Source organism: Rhipicephalus microplus, chromosome 10 (genome assembly GCF_043290135.1).
Source record: "Rhipicephalus microplus isolate Deutch F79 chromosome 10, USDA_Rmic, whole genome shotgun sequence".
In the NCBI taxonomy this organism is placed as follows: Eukaryota; Metazoa; Arthropoda; class Arachnida; order Ixodida; family Ixodidae; genus Rhipicephalus; species Rhipicephalus microplus.
The window spans coordinates 16,175,114-16,193,570 of record NC_134709.1 but is presented as its reverse complement, the minus strand read 5'-3'; positions in this window follow the sequence as shown (position 1 = coordinate 16,193,570).

Here is an 18,457-nt window from a genome sequence, read left to right as displayed (position 1 = left end):
TCATAGGTGAGTTATAGACGTGCGAGGTTCGCCATTGGGGGGGGGGGGGCGGGGGGGACAGTCATAAAGCAGAGTGGCCCTGTCTCCCTCCCCCAAATAGAATGGTTGAGCCCGTAAAAAAAACAAGTTTTGCTATGGATGCAAACAGGAAAACGAAACGATGACATCCTTCTCACAACGGCACGCCCTAATTGATCCCCGACATTCCGGGACTAAAGGTAGGAAGAGTTCTTGGAATGCAACGTCAAGATTCCCCGGGTGCCGTAGGTAGTCAAACTCTCTCAACAGTGGACTCGCTCAGATCGGGCCGTTAGTCGTTAGTCTGAGTCACTCCAAGTGAGTGAATGTTAGATGAGTTTGAGTCGTAATCAGTCAGACTGACGAAAAGTTTAGTGAGTCTCAGTCCGAGTCAGTCTAATATGTATAATACAATTATTCAGCTAGTCCGAATGAGCTCCACCTTTTATTGGCGAACATGATCCTGTTCATACTCATTCTCAAGGTTACTATCGACCTTGTACAGGCTTACAATTATGCTGAAGAGTATACGCACATACCTCGAGGCACTAGAGCTCAGGCACCACCAGGTGGAGAGAGGGGAAGTGCATGATTTCTATCTGCAAACTCACGGGAAGTTCTTCATAAAAATACCTCGTGTGAATCGCGTATTTCATAAGGATGTTCTTGCTGGATTGAAACCACTGATAACTCGTATTTGAAGGTACGAGATCAAGAAGTTCTGCCTATATCTGTGTGAGATATTAGAATTAGTGAGAACGGACATCATGATTAAAAAAGCTAATTTTACGCTAACTGGCTCATGAGTTGACTCGCTCATATCCACTCGGGCTCAGGTCAAGCCGTGAGTCTTGTGGAGTCCAGCTGAGTACTATGTTAACACGTGCGAGTCCATTTAAAACTTTGTTGAGTCTGAGTACGGTTGAGCCTTGAGAGCAAAATATATTTCCTCATTTAGTCTGCGTGAGCTCCAATTGTTTTTCGAACTTGAGTAAAAGTAAACACTCAGGACAGGTGAGGCCTACGTACTTTTCTGCATCGTGTTACCCTCTCAGGTACATTGGAGTTACAATAAACGAACAGTCATACGAAGTAAGTACAATATCGGGTGTACAGACGTTCGCGACGCGTGGGAAGCACCAATGAAAAGCTTACCGCTATGATTCTCAGTGTACAGAATGCAGTTTTGGGCTCTTTTGACGGAGACTAGAATCTGTGGTTGTTTCGTTATCAATTAACTGGTTTCGAGAATGAAGCTGTGGAGTTTCGCAAAAGGGATGTGGAAGCAGCTGCTGAAAGCTGAGAGTTTGTAAACAAGTTGGAAACCACGTAGCTTCAAGACCGATTTTGCAGCAGAAAAGGCTAAATAGTTACACCCTAAAGAAAGTTTTCCCACCGTCACTTCATTATGTTCGGTTTGCCAGATACATTCTTTCTTTAATAAAATGTCGTTTGGTATGGAGCGCTTCTGCCTCGTGATTGTATTGCTTCGTATCGAACTGTATTCGTTATGTTTACTATTTCGTAACTTGACGTTCATTATGGTGAACGTGACATCTTCGATGGCACTGAGTGTTCAGGGAGGCACGAGCGAAATTAACAGTGAAATCTTCGATGGCTATCGAACTGCCATGCATACAGCAATGTACAACCATTAGCCAGGCAAAAGGCCTGGAGCGATATAATAAATTACCTAGACTGTACTAATATTTCGCACCAATGTACAAAAAAAAACATGTAAACTGATAACTTATCATACGTTCAAGTATGACAAACGGGCCAGGGAATTTTAAGTGCTTCTCGCTTTCAACGTTATCCCTGAAGAAGCCATGCATTCCTGGACTTAAAAAGAGTGGAAACAGTCACTTGGTAAATGGCGCTATTAACGTAGCTCCCGCCCTCTCCCACTATGTTTTTCTTTTACTTTTGTAAGTGAATATGAGTCACCAGATTTTTTGTAATCGGGAATTTCGCACTTCACATATGGTAAAAATTTTGCCAGGATGCCTAATGAATGGCTTTTTTTAATTTTTGGGCTCAAATTTATCGTCATCGACACGCCACTCGAGGCATGACGCGACCAGTGATACTGCTCTCAAGCATAAAACGTGAAGGCCTAACTGCAGGTGGGCGCTGAAAATAACAAAGTAAAGATACGAGGCGTTCTTTTTTTTTTTTTCTAAAATAGCCAAGTCCAGAAACTGGAACTAGGCAAAATTTCACTGGACCGTAAAGCACGCCTAAGTATATTCAATTTCTAGAACAATTGTAATCGAAATTGCTCAATTCATTATTGTAGCATGAGCTCAGAAAGGCAGTTTCTAATAAAAAATGAGCCATGTACTCTAACTGCTTCAATAAAAGTGAGCCATATTCACTAAACCGGCACTGTGGTAACAAACGTGATCAAAACAACCAAAATGCATGGTCCCACCCGAAATGTTACGTTTGTGTCTTAGTTGCTCTGTTATCGTCTTGACGTTCCAGAATTAGGTTCTCTAGCACGAGTTGACACTTTCTGAAGGACACGATGTTCAATGACATAACTCGATTGTAAAAAGTAAGCGGCTGACTTGCCTACTTCTTTTTGCCTCTTACGCGATTCTTTTAGACTCTATCACAAAAGTATCTCGTCCACCGTTCACCCCAACATGGTATATTTGAAATAAAAATAGGCATGAAATAAAGATACTGGGCGTCTATCTGTTCTCTAAAGAAAAAGAAGTAGTAAGAAATGACGTGGCATAAAATTAACTGGAACACTTTTTAAGGCCTTCCATAGATGCCAGGAACAAGAAAAAACTGACGACAGTCCGTAATAGTGCGCTTTTTGCCAAGAAGAACCACTCGTTCTCCAAGTGTGTTAATCGACATTACGTCCATGCGTCGAAACACGGCACCGACGGAAGCAAAGTATGATGTCAGTTCTATCGCAAAATATTGCTATATAGCGTACATTCGAACCGTTTTACCCTTATTTTACAAACTAATTCATGTCCAAGTGAAATGTTTCAATCTATATGAGCCAAATATAAATTTTACTCCACAATACTGACGATACTTGGCTGTAGATTTTAGCCACACTATATATTTGTGGTATTGAAGGGAGAGGAACATACTGGCAAAAAGTTGTTTGAGCAGGCACAACCATGTTATGAGTAGAAAAAAAAAAGTGCATTTTTGTTCAGTTTTATTTAAAGTGCATCTGGCTCTTTTAGAAAAAAAAAAACGCCTCATATATGTTACTCGGTAGTATATATGAAACGGACTTGCCAGCGCACCCTAAAAACAATTCTTCGGCCTAGAACTGAGGTTTACGACAGGTAGCGCACCGCTGAATCACAAACAGTCTGATTGTCGGCTAAAATCAAGTAACTAGTGAAATTTAGTCTATCACTACGTAGGTTTTGTACTTCGTTATTGAGTGCTAGCCAAGCCGCGCCGCGAAGGAGCAGAAAGGGAAGCGGAACGCAAGACAAAATAGTAATAGCTGAGCGATGCCCCGCTTGTTTGAGCGGAGATAAAGCGGATCGCATTGCTGTGCTACGTGTTGAACAAGTTACTGTCGATCGAGCAGAGGCGTTGCTTGCAGAACGCTTCCACGCTTGTCCGCTGCTTCGCCGAGGAGACGAAATGAGCGGGCAAGCTGCCGCTCCGTAAAAAAAAAAATCACAGCATATCCACGGAGTAAATGATGATGAATGGGGCGAAGCGTCCGCCAGCCCGTCCGTGCGACCATCCGTGCGTCCATCTGTCCATGCGTCCGTCCGTGCATCCGTCCATCCATCCTTCTGTCTGTCTGTTCGTTTGTCCATCCGACCGTACGTCCGCGCGTCTATCCATCCTTCCGTCCGTCTGCTAGTCTGTCTGTCCGTCCATCCGTTTGTGCGTCCATCTAGTGAACACTCCAAGTACCGCCCTTTCCCATCTCGCATCCCCTGTGGCATCCCCTGTGCGCACGCACACACACACACACGCACACACACACGCACGCACGCACACACGCACACGCACGCACACACACACACACACGCACACACACACGCACGCGCACACACACACACACACACACACACACATACATGCGAGCGCGCGCATCGAACGAAACAACGCACGCTTCATTCTACAAGGCTTTGCAGACGACGACGTCGCCATCTAGTGAACACTGCAAGAACTAAACTAGAAGTGGCTACATGGATGGATGGATATGGCTGTACCCTTTAGATCGGGCGGTGGCTAGCGCCACCAAGCCGTAATAACTAATGAACCAAAAACTATATTTTTTTTTCTTAAAAAAGAGTTTGAGGATTCGTACTTTGCAGTGAAAAGTTTAATTTTCACTCCTGTTTTGACTTTAGCCACCAATCAGATAACCTCCGTCTAGTTAAGTCTACCCGCTTAAAATTTATTTTGCCCTCCCGGTCCCTAAACCCCAGTGCTTTGAAAAACTCTGCGCCATCATCCTGAACTATAGGGTGAAGCCCTTTACAGAACATTATCAAGTGTTCGGCAGTTTCTTCTTCCTCTCCACACGCACTGCATACTGTGTCTACCCCTTCGTATTTGGCCCGATATGTCTTGGTTCGCAGTACTCCCGTCCTGGCCTCAAACAGTAGAGAACTACCCCGAGTATTATCGTAGATCCTTTCCTTGGCAATTTCCTGCTTAAACGTTCGATAGATCTCTAGTGCGGACTTCTTAATCATGCGCATTCTCCACATGTCAGTCTCCGTTTCCTTCACTTTCTTCTTAACCGATAGTTCTTTTTGGTTTGGCCACCTGCATACAGGGGACGGTACCGCCATCTAGTGAACACTGCAAGAACTAAACTAGAGGTGGCTACATACAGGCTACAGGGGACGCACAGCCCACGCCCTAAGGAGCTTCGCCCCTAAAAAAAAACAACGTTGGTAAAAACGCTGGCTGCGCCAGCGTGCCGCGCCTGCGCAGTTGGCGTCAACGCTCATTCGTTGAGCCCACTAACTTGCGTCTGTTCACATTATCACCGAAGCCGTAACTTCTTGTACGCTGAAATCTTATTCATCACTTACGATAGCGCCGTTCCAAATGCAGGTGGGGCACCATACTGTTGTAGAGCGGGCCCAGCGAAAGATCGGAGACGCAAACTGCGCGTGCGCAACACGTTGCGAGAAGCAGCGTTTTTACGGAACGAGAGACTGATCCGCTCATTTCGGCGCAGCGCACTAGCAGGTGACAGGAGAGGTGAATGAGGGCTGCAGCGCGAGCACGAATGTGCTAGAAGAAACAGACGAAAGTCGAGGCACGGAAAGCAAAGAGGACAACACGAGCGCTGAACAACAAAAGAGGCACGGAACAAAAGAGGACAACACGAGCGCTACAGCACTCGTGTTGTCCTCTTTGCTTTCCGTGCCTCGCCTTTCGTCTGTTTCTTCTAGCACATTCGTGCTCGCGCTGCAGCCCTCAATACCATGAATTCAAACCAACTAGCCCAAATTGCCATTCTTCTTCAAAAAAGAGGTGAACTGCGCACGCGCACTCCGTGGAGCGAGCCGCTGCCCCGCTCATTTCGTCGAAGGGTGCGCAGCGGACGAGCGTGCTCGTGATGACAGCTCTCATCACGAGTGGCGGCGATATGTTGCCGGCGTCGACACCCCCAAGTACGGCGCAACTTTACTGCGAGTGAAAAGACCCCGACGTTGTTTGACGACGGAGGAGGACCTACCCATTTCAAGAGAATTCAAAGCGGTGGAGACTTCGTTGATAAAGTGGTGAGCTAGAAGTGCTGACGCGTCTTTTCAAAATATTGTAATTTAAAATAAACAAGGACGAAAGTGTACTCTCAAAAACATTCGGAGTTTCGCGCGTGTGTGTACACCGAGTCCCAACAGCACGCGGCATGCGAAATTAAAAAAAAAAAGTTATATTCTCAGTTTGGTAGCATAGCCTACAATTAGGTGTTCCAGCATGTAGTTACTATTATCACTAATATAGTTACCCGCCAGATCAGAAGCGGCAGTCTATCCCGACCGCGGGGCCACATTTCCGACGGAGGCGAACATGATATGTGGGGTTTAACGTCCCAAAACCACCATATAATTATGCGAGACGCCGTAGTGGATGGAGTGCTCCGGAACTTTAGACCACCTGGGGTTCTTTAACGTGCATCCAAATCTGAACACAGGGGCCCACAGAATTCTCGCCTCCATTGAAAATGCAGTCGCTGCAGCCGGGATTCGATTCCGCGATTTGCGGGTCAGCAGCCGAGCACCTTACCCACCAAACCAACGCAGCGGGGCGGAGGTCGGGAACCTAGGCTGTTTTTTTTTTTTTTTTGTCTGAACTTTTTGGTAAGAAGTGTTGGTCTGGCAAGCAGATCTGGTTGGGTGTTATCTTGAGCTCTTTGTGTCATAGGCAAAAAACAAGAAAGAGGGAAAAGAAGGATAAAACGGGGTGAGGGGAGATGCTGCAGCCCCCCTGGCTACGCCACTTATGGCGGTTACGCTGCCTATACCCTAGATAAGAAACGCGCTCAGCGTCAACCAATGTTTCTTTCAACGCTGTCTCGCGTCACACCCAGTCTGTATCTCGGTCGAAGACCGCGAAGTTGCCTTCGAGATAGATGCACTGATTGCGAATCACCGACGATGCTGTCGGCTGCTTGCGATTGGCGCGCCATCACTGAGCCGGCAACGTGCGCGCGTATCACCCTCTCCACCCCCTCGGGTTCAATCAATCAGAACGGAGGATAGCGTTGGTGATTTAACCACACGCGCAGCGCAGTTTCGCTTTTTGTTCAAGTTGTCCGTGCATGTGACGCCGTGTATCTATCGATGTGTAACTTGCGCGCAAACGCGCAGCCACTTTGAGAATGCGATTTCGCAGTGAGTCGCGCGAACGTGAACTGTTGGGCAAGTTTAGTACGCTGGGGGCTAACAACTACTTTGTGCTGCCGAAGATCGTAGTAGGGTGCTGGGCTTCGGAATGCGAAACTGTAACGTCCCGTCATGGTGGCCGTTCATCACCACGTTTGTGCACGGTGACCTCGGAGCGTGACGTCACACGCTGTGGGTATGCTCTATACGAATCGTTTCGTTCTTTATTTATTACTCTTTGTGGAGGCTATTTCGTACCATTAATTTTTCATTTGTTGTATCCGTAGACACGATGACTGAAGTGGTGGAATCCCCTGTACGATACCGCGAACGTTCGACTGCACGCTTCAAAGAAAACCCACGGAGGAAGCGGGTTTTCACACTATACCTTGTTAGGATATGAAGTAACCACCGGGCCAAAGGTGAGTATTAGCTTCCGACACGTTGATTCCATGTTTATTTTTTTTTTACCTTTTAAGACATTCCTTACGCCTAATGAGGAGCATATTTTTGCCGCTTTCGTATTCACTCGTAAGCGTTGTTGGTGTATGTGTGGCGTTTCTCTAATCCGCCAGAATGGTCAGAGTCCCTGCCCGAGTATGCACAAAGCGCGGCTGGGTGTCCATTTGCTTGTCCCATCTTTTTCTAAAATTTCTCTGATCACATTAGGACCTTAATACTTAACAAAGAGCAACGCAAAGAGGCTTTAGGTTCGCCCCCACCTTCGCAAGCTAAAAAACATCGGCGTATTTTAAAGCATTCTACCTATAATACCGAAATACATTTTCCTGAATCGAGCGAACCAGTTTGACTTTTGTATTTGAGATATAGCGTGCTAAAACAAGCCTGCGACGACTTTGACTTTATAGACGCCAAACAACGCGAGAAGCTGGGTATACGTCATAATTCGAAAGGAACTCGTGATGGCTTCATATCCGCTTGCCTGTCTAGTTTACCGTCTGCGGCAAATATTCGCTCACACCATAAAATGTCCAGTCTGCGAAAGCGCGGAGGAAGAAATACTCTTCCTCCATATGCGAAAGAGGCTACTGTTGGGGAAGAGGAAAAGGCAAAGAATGTGGTTAATCGAGACAGCAAGAACTACGTGTGATGACAAGGATTAGCACTACCTCCTTAGTGAGCTTCGACGTGCTTACAGAGCTCTTACACTAAATAAGTTAGAGTTGCGACACAAGGGCGAAGCGATGAATGCGATAGCAACAAACTGAAATGTCACGCGAAGAACGGTAAGCAGCGCGAAACTTGCAGCATGCTGCTCAAGCACAAAGGACGCACGAAAATAAATACACGGGACGAGCATGCACAAACGACTGACACAGCTCGACGCCAGCAGCGCGCTGCTCGAACACAAAGCACGCACGAAACGATTGTATGTACAGGCATACGCAGGATGAGTGTGAACTAACCACTGGCACAGTCGTCCCTTTTTTGTGTTTGAGGAGCGTGCTTCAGGTGTGGACTACACACACCCGTGCTCTGAATTTGGTTCTTCTAGATAGCAGCTCATTCCTTTCGCAGACGCGGCCTTTGCAGTGAGCGAAGCGTCGTTCGTGCGTTCTGTAACTTCAACGCAAGCTTTGTGATTAAAGCACAGGACGTACACACTGCCCCCCTTCCTCACGATTTGATTTGATGGGAATAAACCTTACTTGTCCAATGGCTTTTGTTACTGGTGCCCATGGCTTGGCTAGCAGGGGTCCATTGCTCGAGGAATACCTTCTGGTGTTCTCGGCGATGGCACTGGAAGACCTCGGGGGCCTCACCAAAGAGTGTAGTTTACCATCGATCACCGAGGCAAGCCACACCGCCTCAGATGGTCATGACGTGTTGTGAGTGAGTAAGAACTTTATTGCAAAATCGGGGGATCCTTAAGCTTCGCCTTAATTTCAACGCGATGGCGATATCCTGTCCCTAGTGTGTGCTTCAAACACTTGGTGTTTGAAATCTTTTCGAACTTGTTTTATACGTGACCTTGAGGGAATGGGCGCCGTAACGTGTGCACCTTGTGTAGTGGATGAGCGGCTTTCATGAAGCTTATAATAAACGCATGTTCTGATGCCTGATTGTTATTATTATTTATTTACAGAATACTGCAGGCCCTGATCAGAGCACACGCAGGAGTGGCAACATAATCAGAATCAGTAGTCATAATCAAAATCACAATCAAAAATCGGTAGTCTACGCACGCATCGTGCACACAAAACTAATACTTGCATACATACGGGTGTACTATCGTGGGCAATATGAGCTCGAACACGCGAGCCCGTGGCAAGTAGCATCAAAACTAAGTTAACGTGATACGTCGACGCCGTTCCAGAAACCGAACGGGAAAGGAGGGGAGCTCTTACACTGGCTGTTGGCACTCCCGCTTCGCCAGCGTTGCCGGCAAACGGTAGATGATAGCGTTGTAATCTCTAGCGACGACGGTAACATGAAGAAAAATGCGCGAAAAACAAAGTAAGTGAAACACGTGCTCCAAAATGCGCTTCCAACACCGCCTATATTACAGTCATGGCTGTATTTGGTTGTATGCAATGTATTGCTATGCCCGTATGATGTATGCATTAGTTAGTACCATGATCGCGATGCTTGCACATCATGATGTCATTACTCTTGTGTTCGTTTCTTATGTACGCTCCTTGTATTGCCACTGCATTGCCTTGCTTGTAAAAAGCTTGTATCTTTTCCATTCCTGTAATAACCCTCAAGGAGGGTTGACAGTATTTTGTAAATAAAATAAAAATAAAGAAATAAATGGCATCATGGCAGCATTACGTCACAGCCTACGTGGGTGATTCGGTGTGTCTGTGTGCGTTATGGGAGTTCATATCACCGCGCACAGCCACTAACATGGAATAAGTCAGTTTCCCAGCAGCGATGCCTAGGCGGGAGTGTCAACAGATACCAGAAGAGCGCCGCCCTTTCCACTTCGCTTCCCACAGCGGCGGCTGCGAATCAGCCGATGTGGAGTTCGAGGCTATATCCGCCACGCTCGCGTGCTCGAACTCATATTGCTCACGAAAGTATATATCAATTCAGAATCAACAGCATTTTAAGCGCGTAAATCAATAGCTATTCGTGACCTGATTAAGTATATGGGCACAAAACTATTTACACCAATACATACACGCGCATATAACACATGACACAGCAACAGAAGTATTAGTACATGAACACATTCGTGTAAACGGCTGGTATTACATCTGTGCCGATATTCCTGCAAGTACGAACCGAAAAAGGAATGTGCTTTGGTTTTTGATGTAATGAAGTCGACGGAGTGAATGTGTAGTGACTCACACAGCAGGGTGTTCCAGTTTGTAATGGTCCGAGGAAAAATGGAGAATTTAAATGTATTGGTACATGTCTGGAATGACAAAGCATGGCGATTTTTACTTAGTCGTGGCGTCAATTGTTGTATGAATGTAGAGGCCTCTAGTGCAAAACGTTGGCTTTTTTAAATGAAAAGAAAACTTTTTTTTTCAGCATTGTGCGATGAAGCTGAAGCTATTGTATTATTATTCAAGATGTCATCATCAGTTTTTTTTTTCGTGATAGCTGTCGGGGGGTCTGTCATATGGTACTTAGAAGTATATAAACCTACAAAATTTACGTTGAATTATTTCTATGGCATATATTTTCTTTTTTTTTCCTCAGTGTGCGGGTCCCGAATAACGCACTCATATTTGAGAGTAGGTGCAATGACAATGTTCATTGACAAGGTCAATGAAAATGATGACAATGTACTCTTGTACCACGCATTAGTACTGCTATATTTAATGTAGTACTGTGAAGTACGTATACAGTATGCGTGTGTTAGTAAAAGATGCATGTTTCTTTCACTGCATTTCCAAGGAGGGAAATTTATTTTAACTGCATTCACAAAATTTGGGTTCGTACATTGTCACGCAAATGACCCGGGTTCTATCCCCTCTCAAACCCCGATTTTTGTTATTTATTTATTTATTTGCATCTTTCTCGATTTTTTGGTGACGCACAAGCTGGTGATTTTTTGCTCACAACCAGTGATGCCGACTTCGGAATTTCGGCGAAACGATCACATTAACGCTATCGCGTTAGAATGCCCTGTGGCATGGAGCAGGATTGGGCCTTAAACACCTCGTTGAGGTATTAATATATAACGGAGCGCATTATAGGCCTTCGGAGGTTTCTTTGTGTATAGAGCCTACAGGGATTGGCCTACCGATCGACAAAACTACCGTCCTGGCGCTATCTTCCAAACGAATCCTCCTAGCCTATAGTTGTGAACTTGGCGCTACGTATACAACGTCGCGAACTGCCAGAGCTTGTGAGCGATTGTGCAACTATCCGCCCCACGGCTAGGGCATCTTGAGTCTATGCCTTCAGCAAAGTGACTGAACACGCTACGAGGCGGGAATGAACCTGCTTGCAGCATTCGGAGAGCCAGCGACTGCGGTCTGGTAAGCTTGGAATGCAGGACGGGGGGGGGGGGGGGGGGGGGCTCAACCTTGACAGTTAAGCGGAGATTTTCATTTCATTCATTCATTTTCATTTATTGATACTGTCAGCCCTTCGCGGGCTATTACAGGAGTGGAGTTGACTCATATAAAACAGAAATGTGCATAAGAGAAACATAAGAAAAAGAACCTTCACTACTGGAACACATCATTTCAGAGCACATACAACAAATATATCATAATGGCTAAGCATATAGTTTAAACAGAGAAGTTAGTGAAAAATAGGAAAAGAGAGCATCACTGCCGAAATACACATCATATTTTGCGCAGATTAAAACATATAATAAATATCATAGCCTAGTTACAAAGCACGTAATTCACACATATTCACAATCTTAGCACATGGTATCAGAGTGCACTATATGTTTTATTGAGATATACAGCCTTCGACGTTCGATGATGATGCTCCTTGGATCATTGCCACTCTGGGGGATCGGCCATGAGTCGTGTGGATCATACATACTGAATGTATGATTAATATTTAGTAAGAGCTAAAATAATTTTGCGATGATTTTTAATGTAACGTTAATTACGAATCATTGTACTTTTAAGTAGCACTATTTCGTGTAATCTTCATTACCTGAAATTGCCGCGCTCCTCCTCCTCCTCTCATGGCCCATATAATGCTGGGGATTGGCCTAGTAGTAGGCGTCGTGTGTGTGCAAGGTGAACTCGTCTTCCTATTCCTCATTGCAGCTTCAGCGTTTTTTACAACTTGTTGAATTCATCGCGTGTGCATTGCAGCCTCGGTGTTTGCGAAAGCCTGATTCATTGTGGTATGCGTCATTGGGTGCTACCATTTTTTTTTCTATCGAAAACTTTGCGCCCTGTCACCCGGACGATGCAGGAGAGTAGTGGTCATGGAATTCCCAAGTATTGATCAGTAGTCAGCTAAGAGCTTACGGTACCTCAATGAATTCTGTGGGTGTATTTTCTGACGCACTTGTATTTTGACCAATATGTAAATATATGTATTGTGAATAATGTGAACAGTCTTGATATGCAAGGCAAAAAAGAAAAAAATACCTATAGCTCAGTGGTAGAATACTGGGCTTGCACACAGCGGACCCGGATTCGAGCCCCACTTGTCGTTGGTGCTAGATTTTTTTTTCTAATTTTTTGTTACGGACACCGGCGGTGGCGGTGGACAACTGCACGTGACTCGAGTTGTGATCTTGTAACGGCTTTCGCTGTCAAATAGTTTTGGAGACAGACGCACGCAAAACAGACTAGTTGAACTTCGAAAATAAAACGGAGCTCCATGTACGACTAGAAGTGATGAGCGAAGCTCCTTCGAAGTAGGACGCAAACGACTATGCACCTGATCTCGCTGCTGGTTTTCACAAGAGCGGTATACGTTGAGGGGAGCGGACGGGGAGAGCGTTTGCAGCGCTCCGTGGCGGGAATGACTGATTGAGTGCGCTGCACACGCAGCGCAGCGCGACACAGCACATGGCAACGGACCAACCACTGGTTGGAATTGACTGGTTCTTAGTTGAAAAGAACAAGCTAGTTTCTGTCTGCCTAATCTGGCGACACGGCTAAGCTCCTTGTTGAGGAGGGGAGAAGGGGATAAAAGGAATTGTAGAAAGATAAAGAAAACAGAGCCCTCACAGCACATGAGCGACAGAAAGAAGATATGTAGGAAAGATCGGGGACACGGTTGAAAGAGTCCGAGGACGTGGAACTAATCGGCGAGACAACCAACAACTGATCGGCGAGACAACACAACCGTACAGCTTGAAATCCATCTACCGAGTCCCGCACTCGATGGGCGACAGGGTGAAGCGATAGTTCCAAGTGTTCGCCGGTTTGAGGGGAGAGGCTAGAGACGAAGAAAGAGGGAGAGGGACACTAATCTAGCCTCTGTTTCGCTTGCGTTCGTATTCTCGTGCATTGCGCATCGTTCAGGCGATGGTGCAGACGCCACGCGCGTTGCAGTGCAAAACGCGCCAGAAATGCTGAGCTACGGGGACTTGGTGAACGCGAACCCCCCACGAAGAGAGAGAGAGAGAGAGAGAGAGAGAGAAATAACTTTATTGGGCTGCAAAATAAGGGGTTCAGGAGCTAGATGGGTGGGGCCCCATGTCCAAGGCTTCACTGGCTTGCGCCGCCTGCCGGACGTGGTCCAGGAGTGCTAGTTGCACCTCCGGGTTCGAGCTAGCGAGGAGTGCCTCCCATTGCTCCAAAGAGTTTTCCATTCTATACATACGCTGTAAGCGATCAAGTTCATTTGGCCGTTTAGCACAACTCCACGAGATATGGTAAAGGGTCGGTGGCGAAGAAGCGACGCGCTATGTTGTCACGTACGAAGGTGTACTGGACAGTGTGTCGTCATCGCTACAAACTAAAAATAAGAACGGTGGTCACTCTTGCGATGACGTCACCAGAAGACTTCACAATCTGTTGGCGCGCCCAGCGGACGAAAGAGCAGTGCGATACTTTCTTCAGTTGAGTGAATTGGTCACATAGCACAATTGAAACTAAGATCATGTGCAATATTGTATCAATGCGACGCACATGAATGCATTATTGCAGTCCATAAAGCTTCTGCTTCGTCTGAGCTTGTATAAACTTTCCGTCACAGAAAGGACGTCCGGAAAGATATTTTTAACAACACCATATACGCCAACTTTTTTTTTACTGCCTGTGTACATACAACATTCACAAACAAATATGCATCAAACTGAGCTACGCCAATGCATGCGACCTGTTGGCGAACTTGCCTTAGGCAAGCTTGATGTCGCCAAAGCAACCGCGTTAATACGACTTATAAAGCATTTTAAAACAGTGGAAGAACAACCAGTCGTCGCACAATGCGAATGGCGTAACGAGTGAATCGTCCAATGCCCCAACCCATTACAAAAACTTGTTATTGTTCCCCTAGTAACGGTGGCACATACTCAATTCAGCCACAATTTCTCATCGTCATCAGCCACTGCATGAACAATTGGCACATAAATTCCTTTCATGTGTTTAGCACATACCATGCTTCTAAGAAGATTGACAAAGAATATCATTGATTGATATGTGGGGTTTAACGTCCCAAACCACTATATGATTATGAGAGACGCCGTAGTGGAGGGCTCCGGAAATTTTGACCACCTGGGGTTCTTTAACGTGCACCCAAATCTGAGTACACGGGCCTACAACATTTCCGCCTCCATCGGAAATGCAGCCGCCACAGCCGGGATTTGATCCCGCGACCTGCGGGTCAGCAGCTGAGTACCTTAGCCTCTAGACCACCGTGGCGGGGCGACAAAGAATAGCATAGCGAATGCCGGCCTACTCAAAATACTACCTAAAAAATACTACCTAAAAAATCTATTATTGCCCTAGTGGGTATCAAGCAAGTGTGCTTGCAGTAGTTACCCAATGAGTAAAACTCTCAGAAAGGCCGCTCTTCTAACTTTCGCTATGACTGTGCTGCGCCTTCGGCGCAGGCCTGGCGTTTATTTTTTTTCATAGACAGATTTAGTTGCGCGTCCCTGGCAGCATAGTGCCTAGTATATTTCTAGTATAGTGAACTAGAATATAATCTGGTGGCGTGACCAGCAGGCCGCGGCTGCTGTTTCGGCGGTCTAAACAACACGGACGGCCACTAGGATTTCTCGCGGCGCCACTGTGTCTTTTCATGTCATGTGCGCGAGGCGAGCGCACATGACATCCGGCGTCTTCTCCGGATAGCGCGGGTAGCGCGATAGTCGATCAGTGCGTAAATATGTGTGCGAGTTTGGCGCGCTGAGCCACCGCTACCTGAAGAAACTTCGTCAAGGCCTGGAAGTTCTACCGCAAATGTCAACGGGCTGACGACGCTGGTTGCGTTGTGCACTTCTGGTGGCACACAGCGCAACCTGACGGCGGCTTTCGGCAGCGCGTTCGCATCGGCGTTGCAATCCCTGCAGCACTATACTGCGCTTCGACGAGAAAAAACGAATGTTGCATCGTTCTCTGTGTACCGTGGAGCTCTTCGGAGTTGTTGTGTTGTGTGCTGCTTGTGGTTGTGCTCGAGTTCGTTGGTGAGTGACCCAGATTTCGAGCAGCTGTGGTGCCAAGGAGGTGTTGTGTCCACATTTCTGTGGAAACAGTGAATCTTGGCCGCGTGTGTATGCATTTGAATTTCCCGACTGACCAAAATGCGTGGAAAGACGTGGATACGGGTGGATACGGGCTATGCTAAGGGATAGTGGCAGCCCAACAAAACATGAAAAAGTAAATATGCTGCCTTTTTTTTTTCGTGTATTGCGCTACATCTAGTGCCGTGTTATTCCGCGTCACTTTTATTTGAGACGTGCATTTCGAAGTACGCGTTAAGGCCAATACCACAAACGGGAAGCATAATGCTGTCGCTTTCTTGTCATTAACAATTGTTCGCAATAATTTTTAGCCCGAGTGATGTAGACGAGGGGGCCAGCGACGGCCAGAGGGAGGTCTTATACTGTACGTGTGACGTGTTTGTTTATTCCCCCCAAGTCCGTGTGTGTGACTATCAACCATTGTTTTTGCGGGACGCATGCCACGCTCTTGTGGACCGCGTAAAAAAGCAAAGCTGATGAGCGTCTCTTGCAGGCCGAAGTATTGCATTATCAGTTCAATAACAAGCTACTCTACTGCACGTGTGACATTGCACTCTGCTGCACAAGGACCGTGGTGGAGTCTGTGATATCCCGCACAACAAACATGTAGCTCGTGACATGTCAAAGTGGAGAACAGATTGTCACTGTTTCGCCCCGGGTTGCTGAAGCGGTGACCGGGGCGCTCTGAAGTCGTTGTTTTTTGGAGCTCCAAAGCCAACGCTCTGTTCAGGTTGTCCACGAACTAATTTTGTAATATTACGTCTACTTGAACCACGGAGCAAACGCGCGTTCCAAGTAACCACCGCTGCAGCTTTGCAGGAGCCTGCGACGGCCCGACAACGCAACCGAAGCCGGCATGAACAATAGGAGTGGCGCCACCTTGTGGCAACCGCGTGAAAGCTGACGCAGGAACCCAGCCGGTCGCGCCACTAGATCCTATTCTAGTTCACTATAATTTCTAGATACTGTAGCGGCGGTACGGAAGAGTCCTGCCATTGCAAGTGGCTAGCAGGCTGCGCCCGTATGGCTGCTGCGGACACGTGACAAAATATGTCTATTATTTCGGCCCCGCCATGGTGGACTAGTGGCTAAGGTACTCGGCTGACTACCCGCAGGTCGCGGTATCGAATCCCGGCTGCGGTGGCTGCCTTTCCGATGGAGCCGGAAACGTTGTAGGTCCGTATGCTCAGATTTGGGTGCTCGTTAAAGAACCCCAGGTGGTCGAAATTTCCGGAGCCCTTCCACTACGGCGTCTCTCGTAGTCATATGGTGATTTTGGGACGTTAAACCCCACATATCAATCAATGTCTATTATCTCAACACAATACAAGGAACCTGTTGCGAGGTAAAGTTACGGGGAAGTGCAGGTGTCCATATTACAGCTAAATTTAAAGCGTTTTTCCAGCTAGCGTTTGCCCATTCTCAGAAATGCGTTTTTATGATGCTGCTCGCTTAGAGGCAGTGTTGTTTCACTGTATTATTCCAAGCGCTATAATAAATGTAACATAAAAGTGTTGTTTCCGTTTAAAGGAAATGCATCGAAATGACAACTGATTACTTGATCTCCCATAAAACTTGTGAATACTTCGAGGTTTTTTTTTTTGGGGGGGGGGGGGGAGAGCAACATACTTTGAGCAGCATGTGTCCAGATAAATCTGACTTCACTGTATAGCTCGCTGTAATGAGCGATATCTTCTGTGTGCGCACCTTAATGTAATACCGATGGCCCCTGCTATGCTATCTCCAATGATGCACACGAAACCGCCAGCAAAGTCAATGGGTCACGCAACATTGTAGCTCCTTACTATGACGTTTCCTTATCTCGCATGGTATATTCATTGAATCACCGCCTCTCATGTCCACGCCATGGACTCCTCGATTAACTCGTGCCATACGTCGATGTATTGGTATGAAATTCTCCGGCTCCTGTAACGCTCCAACATCGTGCTGCCGGAGCTAATCGGCGAGGCCACGCTCAAGCTGTTTCAATCGGACGCTCCCGAGACGCTACCGATAACATGCCGGGCGAACGCTTACCGTCATGTCGATGCCACCCGAGAAGCTGTTCTGCAGCCCTGCAGACAACACTTTCAAAGCTGCGGTGCTTGCGTCGCAGTGCCGTTGCCGCCTTTGCTTTGGTGCGTCGCCTTCGCTGCCCTGTTGTTGCCGAGATCTGCTGTCGGTGTTGCTGAGAAATATGTGTTATGTACTGCTGAATTGGGTGATCCTAATGCACGCTCAGCGCGAGTAAGCCCGGGCCTGGTGTGCTGCACTCGAGAGCGTTACTTCAGGGCACTTATGACGCGACGTCCTGCTGGCTGTGTAATGACGTTATTCCGAAAAACACTGTCTTACGTGCGAGTACTGGAGACGTTACTGTGAGACGAACCACCAGGCCCGCGGCACGTTAACTCTGCAACAGATGGGCGTAATGTTTGGGAAGGAACATACGAAGCAGTACGGCGAGACGTTACTTCCGTGCAGCGAGACGTGCTACGGTACGCCAGGAGACGTTACTGTCGAACATTAAAACGTTCTGTACACGCAAGATGAGCGTTAAAGAGGCGTCTCTCGAATAGTCTGTTACAACCCCAAAAAAATTAACTCCGTCCACAGAACCGAGGGGCCGTGCCCTTCACATACGCCATAGAGCTGTGCTAGTAGAACATGAATGAAAGCTAAACCATTATTTAATTGCAAATGTAAAGACACTATGCATATGGAAAAATAAAATTTCATCACACTTTCAAACGTTATAGAATCGGTAGTTTATCAGAATCTACCACCCTTCCTTTCCCTCATTTCATTCGCTCTCTCTCTCTGCCGTAAAGTTTGGCATGGTGTCCAGCTTTTGAGACATTGTCAGCGTCTTAAACGGGCCAGTGGTTTTATGTCAACTGTATGTAGGCACAAGGTACCTAAAACACACAAAAAGTTCTTGATGCAATGGAAATTAGTAGGATTGGATGGAGCATCTATACACCACTCGGGT